The sequence below is a fragment of the Haemaphysalis longicornis genome, unplaced genomic scaffold (assembly GCF_048455015.1).
Source record: "Haemaphysalis longicornis isolate Haplotype H1 unplaced genomic scaffold, Haemaphysalis longicornis Haplotype H1 scaffold_2, whole genome shotgun sequence".
NCBI lineage: Eukaryota > Metazoa > Arthropoda > Arachnida > Ixodida > Ixodidae > Haemaphysalis > Haemaphysalis longicornis.
The window spans coordinates 233537144-233548785 of NW_027526295.1; the positions used below are offsets into that span (position 1 = coordinate 233537144).

Here is an 11642-nt window from a genome sequence, read left to right on the forward strand (position 1 = left end):
GGATGTTGCTTCGCCGGAGAACGGCACACCGGTTGTATGCGCAGCGCGCCCGAAGAAGAGAGTACTGCACACCCAGGCGGCACAGAAAGTGTGCCCCAAGACCGGCCCGTCTATGGCCGCTTTCTGGCATGTCCGGCCACCATCCAGGTTCTGGCAACCACTGATCATGCGTTGAACGGCCAACATTCGGCAACCAGCGCTTCGGTATTTTTCCGTCCGCCCGTGTCCGGACGCACAACGGCACCTAACCGGCTGCCAGATATTCAGTTCTCTTACGGCTGCCGATGTTGAGAAAGAGAACGGCCGAAGTACGGCCCTAGGGCATCCGTTTTTTTTTCGGGAAGCGGTAACAGGCCGAAGCACGGCTAGCGACCGGCCACAGAATATGCGTATTCTTGCGGCAGTTGGTGTTCGAAAGGAGACCGGCCGGAGCGCGGCTGCCGTGCATTCGTTGTTTCAACGGTGAACCGCGCGTCCGGCGGTAGAATATCCGGCAACCAGTGTTAAGAAGGATACCGGCCGACGTACGGCCCCAGAATATACGTTTTTCATTCGGTTAGCTGTCCTCGGCCGAATTACGGCAAGCGAATGGCCACCGAATATATGGCCACCGGTGTTCAAGAGGAGACCGGCCTACGTAAGGCATCTGGTTATACGTCGTTTTTTCGGCAAACGGCATACAGCCGAACAACGGCACGCGCCTGAGCGCCGAGAATTCATGCAAAGACATGTTTGGAAGGAGACCGACTGGATTTGTCCTGGGGGCAGAAAAAGCCGTTAGGGAGCCGAACGACGGGGACGCGTTTTTCATCCGCTCCGTGTTTCTACGTTTTAAATGAACGAAGATCGTTTTTCAAACAGTAAGGAGTGTTCTCGGTGAACGGGCAAGGTGCAAGGACTCACTGGACATTAGCAGGGAACGTTTTAGGCCATCGAAATGTCATTTATTGCCACAAGAAGACTGTGCCACACCGACGGGTGAGCTAAGCCTCGCCAGTCATCGCCGCTACGACGCCTCTGCCGCCGGCTTCGTCGACGCATCAGCTCGAGGATATTCGCCCCCTCAAGAAATGGAGAGCATTGGAGACATCGACCCGACAGGGATGTCCGATCCGAGATGAAGATGGTTCACCAGAATAACTGGCCTTCAAGGGCGTCGAGAAAGCGGCCACCACGCAGGAGCTAAAACGCCACCATGTTAAGGACTCCCCACCAAAGAAAGGCAAGTGCGAGCAAAAGCGCAAGTTATTCTGCGTACAATTAAACTGCGACAAGCAATGTTGCACTATGTTGTTGGTGATAATCGTAGAAGAGATTCGCTCGCGCATTGGTAGGATCAACTTCATGCCCTGCAATATGTTACTTCATGGGATTTTACGACTGCCTATTTAGAAAAAAAACTGTTTTAAATTTGCGATAACAACAGAGCCTTGTAGCTGACGAAGCCTAGCTGTTAATTTAGTTCCGATGTTTGAAGGTGAGCTCAGCTACTCTTGGGATATGACTAATTTGGTTAAACATAATCGCCAGCATCCTAGCAAACACGGATTTTGTCAGGATTTTCTTGCTCAACGCAGATTGTTGAGTTCACGCACGATTTGGTTCTTATAAGCTTACAGTGGTTGACTGTATATTCTTGGACTGCAAAAAAGTAAATGATGGTGTTGCATATCCCCTTCTGCGTAGTACATTTCGTCCTATGAACTGAATGAATCGGTTTTTGCATTATTATTACTATTGGCCCTATAACTTTGTTAAAAAGTACTGTGTAGTTTACCGGACTATAGCGAATGAACGTGATTCCGCATACCTGCAGCTTTATTCTAATTTAATAACATCCTGGTGTGCTGATTCAGAAAAGTTTTTGGATGTTAAACAGTGTGTTAACGTGGCACCTTTACAAGAAAACCTTCATTCCAATTGAATACGTATACCGTAAATTATGCTGCTGTGACAACGGCCGAGGAATATAAATACCTAGGAGTTTGTTTAGGGAGTGGTTAGAGGTTAAATAGGCAGGTTCACACCATAAACGTTACGGCTGCATACGCTTTTGTCTTTCTGAGACGAAATTTCAGTGAACCTCCATCTAACTGAAAATAACAACCGTATTTCACTCATGTGCGCTCAATCTTGGAGTACGCATGTGTTTTCGTGGATCCCTACACCAAAGAGCTGGTTGATACGCTCGAAAACATACAGAATATGTCAGTGCGATTCGTATTAGGTAATTGTCACGCTCAACTTAGCATGAGAGAAATTAAAAGTAAACTCAAATGGCAGGACGTGAAAGATCACAGACGAAACCACAGGTTGAACTTTTTTCGTAATATCTATCATTCGAAAACTGAAGTAGAAGGGGAGAAGTATGTCCAAGCGCCATTCTACATATTGCAAAGTGGGACCGCTAGCTTAAAGCAAATTATTAACTTTCCTTTAAAAGTGGCGCCTTGACCGATTCATTTTATTTTACATCAATACTGCAGTGTAATTATCTTCCACCTGTGATTGCATTACCTGTTTATATTGACGATTTTCAGCGCGCTTTGTAGAATTATTTTGTTATTTTGTCTCATATTTAATGCTTAGTGTTATGTATCTCCCTTCTGTAATGCATGCAAAGGCAAGCAGGCATCAAATAAATAAACAAATAAAACAATGAATAAATAAGTGAATATAAATAAATAAATAATAAATAAATAAAACAATGAATAAATAATTGAATAAAAAGAAATAAATAGAAAAATAAATAAATAAATAAATACACTTCCAGAGGCGCAAGTTTGCCTCCGACGGGTTGAGAACCCTACGGATTCAACCTTGACCACTAAAATATTTATTGCCCTTTTCGTTGCAGTATGCAAGGTTTCCTGTATGCATGCTACCATTGCTATGTTATTGGTTTGAAACAAATTATGTAACTCTAATTTTACGCGTTTCCTTGCGTGATCACAGAGGTATACAACTGCAGCCACCTGAAGCAGGGCGTCATTCGCAACGCGTCTAGAATTTTTTGAACGTAGTATGACATTAGAAGTAAATTAAGTTCTTTTGGACTATTACGTGGTGTGGACCTATACTCATGAAAACAGCATTAAAATAGATTGAAAATGAAAGTACATGTTCACTCCTTCTTAGGATCAGCCCTGCCCAAGATCATCAGAAAAGTTGATCGAGTAGAAATGTCTTTGCAAGAAAAATGGGCAAAAACTGGACATACTTTTTTTGTGAAGGAGTTATATTAAATGCTCCTGAGTGTTTTGTTGAGAACCAAAACGCTTCGTAAACGCATTCACGCCGGTTTTATATACAGCAAAATTGGTCAAGCAACTGTTATAAAAATAGTTTATGTAGTCATAGCATGAAAGTGTTCCGGAATATTGCCCTAAAAGAAATTGGCTAAAAGCGGCGCAATTTATCCTTCTGAAATTCAACCCACTAAAGTATGCGCCCTCTGCCGCCTCCCCCCCCCCCCCCCCCCTCTTTTCCCGTTTATTACAGGTAAGCCGCCCCACAGAGGATATCAGGACCTGGACAATACATCTATTCAAGCTCTACAAAGAACTGAATATTTTCTGGGTTGGGCAGTAAAAGAGGCACAGCAATTAAAGGAACGACAATTTGTGAGCACTGTTTAATAAACGAATTTTGCTGTCAACTGAGGCTGGTAATTAAGCAAGGCTGCGCTGAAAGCTTGACGGCTGGTGGTTGCGCGCGAGCTCACTTTCATGTGGCTGCATTGGACCCAAAATGCTGGGTTTGAGCTGCTTCTGCACTGCGCGAATGAGTCATCTGCTTTCGCGACATGCATTGACCGGCCTCAGTACAGTTAACGTACTGTGGCTGAACTCCAATGCCCGTAGCACGGCCGTATTTCCGGTAGCTTTAGTCCGGCTGGAGTCCGACGACCGCATCTCGGCTGTAATCCGGCGGCCGTACTTCGGCCGTACACGGGTGGCTTTGGAATGGCCGGAGCCCTACGGCTGGAATCTGGCCGTATGGCCGTCAGCCGGTCGACTGGCCGACGGACACTGGCCGTTGGACAGCCATGGGAGTACGGCCGTATACGGCCAAAAGGCCCACATTTGGACATGGGCCGAACATGGCTGCCGGAAAACGGCCGGACAGAAAATCACCGGCCAAAGTACACCGGCCTGTTTTAGGCCGAACAGTCCTGCGCTGCCTGGGCATGAGAGAGTGCATGAGAGAGTACTGCACATGCGCCGGCCCCAGCGCGTCTGCCGCGGCTATGACGCAACGTGCCGCGGCTATTACGCAACACAATCCAACACAATCCACTTTAATCCAATCCAATCCAAATCCAATCCAGGTCAAGCCAAGCCAAGCCAAGCCAATCCAAGCCAATCCAATCCAAGCCAATCCAATCGTATCCAATCCAATGCTCCTCGCGAGAGAGTGTTCGAATCCAATCCAATGCCCCTCGCGAGAGAGTGTTCGCTATCGCCTCGACTCGACGCGCATGCGCAGTGAACGTGCGGACTACGGACGCCAACGCGGGTGACATCGTGAGTTACTGAAATGCTCTGCATTTAAAAGTTCGATTTTCCGGACAAAACTTCCTGCGACAGAGCCATGGTGGGACTCCAGGACGGCGCCTATTTGAATCATAAGCTTTCTTCGGATTAAATGGTGATTGGCTTGACTCCTGCCGCGGGAACAAACTTTGATCTTGGAGACCATAAATTTCCATGTAGTCGCAAATGTGGCATGTAGTCGCAAAGGCCATGATTTTTTATGTAATTTCGCAACCATCAACGCACGACATTGCCAACGTTTTGGCGTTGTTGCCGAACGCTTACGAAGAAAACGTGACGCTTGCAGGCATACAAGGAGGCGTTCTCATGCGAACGAGGAATTTAAGGCAAGGAACCATTCACAAATTCTTCAGTCCCATTTAAATGAAATATATTTCGTTGTTTGCGACCCGTGGATCTTTTTGACTGCTCTTTTAATCGTAATATTTTTGTTCCCCCTCAGGTCCTAAAAAAATCGGTCGGCTACTGCACTCGGGTACTAGTTACGAACGGCAATAGCTCATGTAGTGTATCACTCCGCCAAAACGACAGACCCAGATGTAAACGCACGCGCGCGTTGACATCCAGGTCCGTCGTTTTTAAACGATATTGCAGTTAATACGTAGCACCGTCTTCTTTTTCACACCCGGATTTGTTGCAGTCGCTGCAGAAATTTGAAAGAAAATTAAGCGCGAGAAATGATGAAAACGCCTCGTGCCACGTTCAAAATACTCGCTGTGAGCCCTTTCTGCGCCGCGCGGAGTAACAGTTGGCTGCGATGATGAGGCGCAGAGGCGGCTTTCGTTGCCTTCCTTTAAGTTGTCCCGGAGTATAGCAACGGCTTTGTCTTGGACCTTTCGTCATTTGATTTTGCACGAAGAAAGCTTCGCGTTAAACTGTCGTCGTCGTTGGACGGCAGGGTGAATGATTACTTCTTCTAATTTTGCACGTCCATGTACCCATCAGTAAATCTAAACTGCTTTCACTGGGTCGGAATGGCGAAATCGAATAGACCTCAGAAACATAATGCATGGACCCCGGTTCGATTCTAACCACGCCACGGGAAGCGCTGCTTGTTTCACTTCATTTCACCCACGATCGAACGATCGATCGATCGATCAATCAATCAATCAATCAATCAATCAATCAATCAATCAATCAATCAATCAATCAATCAATCAATCAATCAATCAATCAATCAATCAATCAATCAATCAATCATCGTAGAGAAAGTTGGCTTTCCTGGGGAGCGTTTTCGAGGCGACATACTCTACCAGTGAGACCATACAAAGTTTCGGTTTAAATTAACGTGTGGTGCGCGTATTCCATTTCTTATCATAGGCTCCGAATAGACCGCAGCGAGCGAACATCGTCCCTTTGGGTGATCACGCGCACGTTGGGTTTGTTCCGCTCAAGATCATCATCATCATCAGCAGCAGCAGCAGCAGCAGCAGCAGCAGCATCATCATCAAGCAGCGGCGCATCTGAGTGAGTGAAGAAGAAGCCGAAGAACACAGGGAAGCCCATTTCTCGGAAGGTTTCAGCTGTGAGTATTCATTTTTCCCGTATCCCGCTTTACTGTGTGATCCTTTTATACAATGAAAATGGAGTACGAGTATGTTGTATACAGCTGCAGATATGAAGGACAAAGCATCGTTCCAAATCCACCATCTGAATATGCGTTTCATTAACAACACGACGCACTAGCTCGGTTGTTTTGCTTAACGGTGGGAAACAATAAGGAACAATGGTAAGGTGTGATTACGAAGTAGTCGAAAGAGAGAGCCGAAATTCGAAAGCGACGGTACCGTTAAAGAAACGAAGATAGTAGTCATGGCCACCAAGGTAAATAGCTTATTGTATGGTACTTGTGTAATTATGAGGCTAAAGAAGTCTGATTGTTAAAGTTGAGATGAAGACCTTCTCTGGTAGGGCCCGAGCGCGCACGACTTTGGGAATTTCGGCTGTCTGTTTTGCCGATCTAACTGCGCAAACTGGTGCCTTAGTGCGCATTTCTGTCAACACTTACGTGAACTAAGCTTCAGATGTTCGTCTTCGCGTTGAAATTTTGGCATCAGCCAGTGATCATCACCAGGATGGGCCTCCGTTTGGAACTGTTCAATGGTGGCCTAGGTAAGATTACACGATGGTAACTTGTGACGCCCTTCGGAGATCGTGTTCCTCTTTTACAGCGTGAGTTGCATTGCGGGATACACCGAGAATGGCGGCGTCCGCGTGGTATTCGCAAAATCCGGGGAACTGCGGAACATGCAGTTGCGGTGCGGGAGGGTTACGCTGAGAAGTGTGCGAAAGCCGAACGAGTATGGCGTAAAAGAGGAGGCCATTACGCTATCGAGGGGGAATGAATACAGTTTTACGTTCGTAAAGCAGACAGATTTCGGCAAAAGAGGGCTAACGCGGGCCAGTTGGGACATAACGCTTAAAGCGCTAAAGACATAACAAAAGGGGCGACTACACGCAGCGCTGTATTTCTGTAATTGTCTTTAATTTCACCGTGCGAGTGAGTGAGCGAGTGGGTGAGCGAGAAAGAGCGAGAGACGGAGAAGGAGAGAGGTGCAGAAGGGGAGAGGTATTAGAGATATTCAGCTGGGGCGCAAGCTTAATATTGTGAACTGGCACAATGCCGGAACGCTCAGGCCGACAACTCGGGAGGGCGCCATGAATGCAAATATTCCGCTGCTTGCTGCCTTTACTGCCGGCTCGAGTTTAAAACAAGAACACATTGAAAATTATATACAAGTGCTTCCTCCTAGGCGTTTTAGCGAAATGTGGATGGTGCACAGCGGCCCGTTGGTCTAGGGGTATGATTCTCGCTTTGGGTGCGAGAGGTCCCGGGTTCAAATCCCGGACGGGCCCGAGTTTTTTTTTTGCTATTTTTTTTCTTTGTGTAACCGTACGAGGGAACGACTTTTGATATATGCTCGACGATAGTTAGGAGAAAAATAAGAATTTCTTTGTGAGAAACAATTTCTTGAAACCTGCATTTGTACTACGTTTGTTGAACGCGATGTTGCGAATGTGAATAAGAGTAAATTTCGGCCAAAGAGGGATTCCGAATACGGGGGATAATTTCAGAGACTGGGTGATGACCTGACAATTAAGAACCAGCCCATGCAGCCATTATTTTTCGTACCTGCTAAGTTGGTAAGCATTTAGGCACAGTATCAAACAAATAGACGCATTGTTATGGGATGGACCTTTTCTTTGCCGTTTTTTTTTGTTTGTTTGTAATGACTGCAAGCTATGATATTTTTGTACACTTATAGACCATGTTTTCTGGCCTGTATATCAGGCATAACTGGTTGGCAGCAACAATCTGCTGCGGCATGTTTTGCTTGATTATAGCCGTTCAGGGAATGCGGCCTATATATAACCTTTAGTTTACCGTGAGTGCTGCATAATATGTCATGTAGTTGAAGAAGTCGCAGCTATGTAAACACGAGCGAGCACGCGAGTGCGTTGGGAAGAATAAATACATCTTCAATCCTTAGAACTAGAGAAAGACTTCACAGTACGCGAGTTTGAGTTCCTAACCACGTAATGCTGCACTACGATTTCTCTCTTCAAGAACGGAGGTGATCTGTCCTGCATTCTGCAATGTTAAGGTTCCAAAGATGATAGTCCTAAGCTCGAAATGCCTTCATGCCCATCCGTCCGTCCGTCCGTCCGCCCGTCCGTCCGTCCGTCTGTCTGTCTGTCTGTCTGTCTGTCTGTCTGTCTGTCTGTCTGTCTGTCTGTCCAAACTACCTGCAGTCCTGCACTGGACCTAAATAGGCCGTTGATGATGATGACGAATGTGAACGGTTACGAAGAGAACTGAGACCCAGATACAGTGATCTGGTGCTGAATCAGGCGTGTTTGTAAAATCTTAGTGTCCCTTAAAGCGCCGTTTCAAGGCCGAATATCCCAACTAAACTACACACAGTGCATTAACATCCATGCGAAGCCCATTCTCCCCGCTTAATCTCGGCAGCGAATTCTTGTTTTATGATTATTTCTTACAAGCAAGAAACATTCCCACGCCGTAAACTGCACTATGATGAGATAACGTACAAATAGTAGATAGTAATAATGAAAGTAATTCTTCAACGCAGCCGACGCCCAATCTGGAGGTTCAATTCAGCCCTGGGATTGAACAGGGGGCAAACACCGGGTCTTTAATGTCGACAAGCAAGGACGCACGACTTTTTATTTTCTCTCTTTTTTTTTCTAAACTGAATTCGTCTCCCGAGTGTGAGCCATCTCTTTCAAGGAGTCCCTTTAGCAAACTTGAGCTTCCCACTGAGAAAGTGCGTGGACGGCACTTTTCACCCCCAACTGCCCTCTTCGTCTCCTGGTCAAGCGTTTCGGATTTCGGGTTTGACTTTGTGTGTGAAGCGTCGAGGGACGGCAATTTCGCGGCGGCCGAGCTCAAATTCAGACACAGAAGCAAAAGGGGGCCAAATCTCGGAAGAGTCCTCAACTTCGAGATTAACTGACTTGGGGGATAAATACAGCAGAATCGGAGACGGTACTGAATGACGCAAACCGTCCGCGCTTTCCGAGAAAATTTCTCCCGAGAAGGAAAAAAAATAGCAAATATTAAGCCTTTATTAACAGCCTTCGGTTTTTGCACCATGGGGCCGATGCGTACATGCCTAAGATAGGTACAACTGTTATCGTTTTTTCTTAAAGCTGTTTTTGTTCACTTGTATTTTTAGTTTTATATTTATTTATTTATTTATTTATTTATTTATTTATTTATTTATTTATTTATTTATTTATTTATTTATTTATTTATTTACATCACATCATTCTTGAGTGCTGAAATCCGACGTAGAAGCCAGGGGCTTCAGGCCAGAAGGAGTGGAAGCGTTGGCTTTCAAACCTGGACGTGTGGCGCAAAAAACACGTAATCATCGTCCAACGTTTTGCACGTGTCCTGGCCCACTCATACTCTTTAGTATGTGGAGACCCTGCATTGCGTGATAACCATGGCATGATCTACCGAAATGGCGCGAAATACGAAAATGGAATGCAAATAAATTTAGGCTTCTAGGTTTATAAAAGCTTGCTCGTGTGCGATTTGTTGCGGCATTACAGAAAACTACGCCGCAGAAAATGCTACCGGGTAAGATAAGCAAGAAATAAAAAAGAACGTGACCGATACGCATTCCTGACCGCACTCAGCAGCCGACTGCATGTTTTTGGACTGCATTTGGTCATGTATTTTCCTGGCAGCGCAGTTTTCTACAACACTGTGGCGTACCCCCTGACGGAAAGAATGTTATCTCATGATGTGGTCTCAGCAAGAAATGTAACAAAGCACGCCCTTTTCAATTTTCAAAAAAACTTTCATTTCACTCAAAATGTGAATTAACGATCATCGCATTTACTTCTTTTTGAGTTCATTTCGACATGTGCACTTTCTTGTAGAATTAAAGACAAGTTATTCTTGCTTGCAGAGAAGCACCCCTACCAGGCACCGGCAACCTCTACACAGCGCATCAACTGTGCTTGATACTATTTCAGCGGTAGCGAGCTGTCCAGCTTCACTCCCCTCCGGACAGGAAGCAAAATGGAAGCTCAAGAGCGATCGAGGGGAAACCCGGGAAGAGGTAATCTACCTGATGACGCTGTTTTTTTTAGTTACGGGATAAACGGGTCCTTAATAAAATAAAAGGTGCTTGGAAGCGGACGAAAATGCGCAATGCCTTTACGAAAATGTCACAAAGAAAACAGGAAAAGCTTACCAACGCAGATATGTTCGTTTGAGTTGATGCTTGTTTGAGCCGAATACCCTGTAATCACTTGCCAAGAAAGAGTGGCCTGAGGTTGAATTTATGAGAAGCACATGAACACTCAGTGTATAATAGCCCAATTAAATAGTTCAGGCAATGTGCTCGGGAGAGCGCTTGTGGGACAGTTACTGGGGTTAACTTTTATTTTGATCACAAAATTATTGTTCAACATCAATAATTTATTTTTCCTATGCAAAGGTCGTCCACATCACCGTGAAAAAAAACTTGCAACAGCGCGAAAACTAGGTTTCTGAACTAGCACCATCTCTGTTCATCGGACGAGCCATTGTCGCCATGCCAAGACATAGCCGCTTCAACGTCTAACAAAGAAAAACTACGTTGTGGCACTTAAGGTAGGCTGGAGCGAGGGCATCTAGGCATTTCCTCCGATGCCTGTAGTTAAGTTGTAGGCAAGCCCTTTCAAGCGTGCGCAGACGAAAAGCAGCTCAAAACACGTTATCGCAAGCGATCATCGAATTAAAAATATGATAAAATGATAGAGATATATTTTTCTCTTGATCAGAAACTTATGCCAAGGTTTGTGTCCTCAAAGTATTTTAACTTTGGTAGAGCATTGCTGGTTATGAATTTAGGCTGTTTTGTAATTCCAAATAATGCTGTAACTGTCCAACAAGTGGATCAAGATTAAATCACAAAATTTATAAGCATCTGTAGGAAGAGAGGGCGTCGAGGTCTTGTCTCAGCATGGAATGCCGTGGAATTTAAAAAGCCCAATGCGGCAATTAAGAGTTCAGCCAGACGTGTATTCTTTAGATATAAAGCCGCCGTACTGTGGCCACATTCTCTGAACACTTTTGGCACCTTTTTAGATCAGTCTTTCTGTTTATGTGTGAACTAGTCGAATAGAATGCACTCAACCTATCGCGCATAGCAATGCTTTTATGATGCTATATTTCCCCCTCCCTCTCTCTCTAGGCAGCACGTGCTATAGGAAAGAGATTGGAACTTTGAAGGGGATTCCATCTTGATGTCATTTGTTATGGCCCTATGACAGGGACATTAATCAGAGGAGGGGACACTGCTCCCTTGTGTAGCCGAACATGCGGAGGAAAACGAAGTCTCCTTTTTATGTCGCGTGGCGATCTCTGCAAAACAAAGGCTTACCGGCTAATGTAAATCTATCCCTGTCGCCTACTGTCTGCCGATAGAAGTTGACCACGTGAAGAAAAAAAGTTAGCCGCCATTTCGGCGCCATCGGTCTTGATTGATAGAAACAGCTGCCCGGACCACGCAGTCACGATAGATCAATATCCCTTGCTCACGCTTTAATTTCAATCTCTTGTGT

General features: G+C 45.4%; 1 non-coding gene across 1 annotated transcript; it reads left to right on the forward strand.

Moving 5' to 3' along the window:
- Nucleotides 1–7340: 7340 nt before the first annotated feature.
- On the forward strand, nucleotides 7341–7412 carry Trnap-ugg (transfer RNA proline (anticodon UGG)). Its single transcript has one exon. It is a non-coding gene; the product is annotated as a tRNA-Pro (tRNA).
- The last annotated feature ends 4230 nt before the right edge of the window (nucleotides 7413–11642 follow it).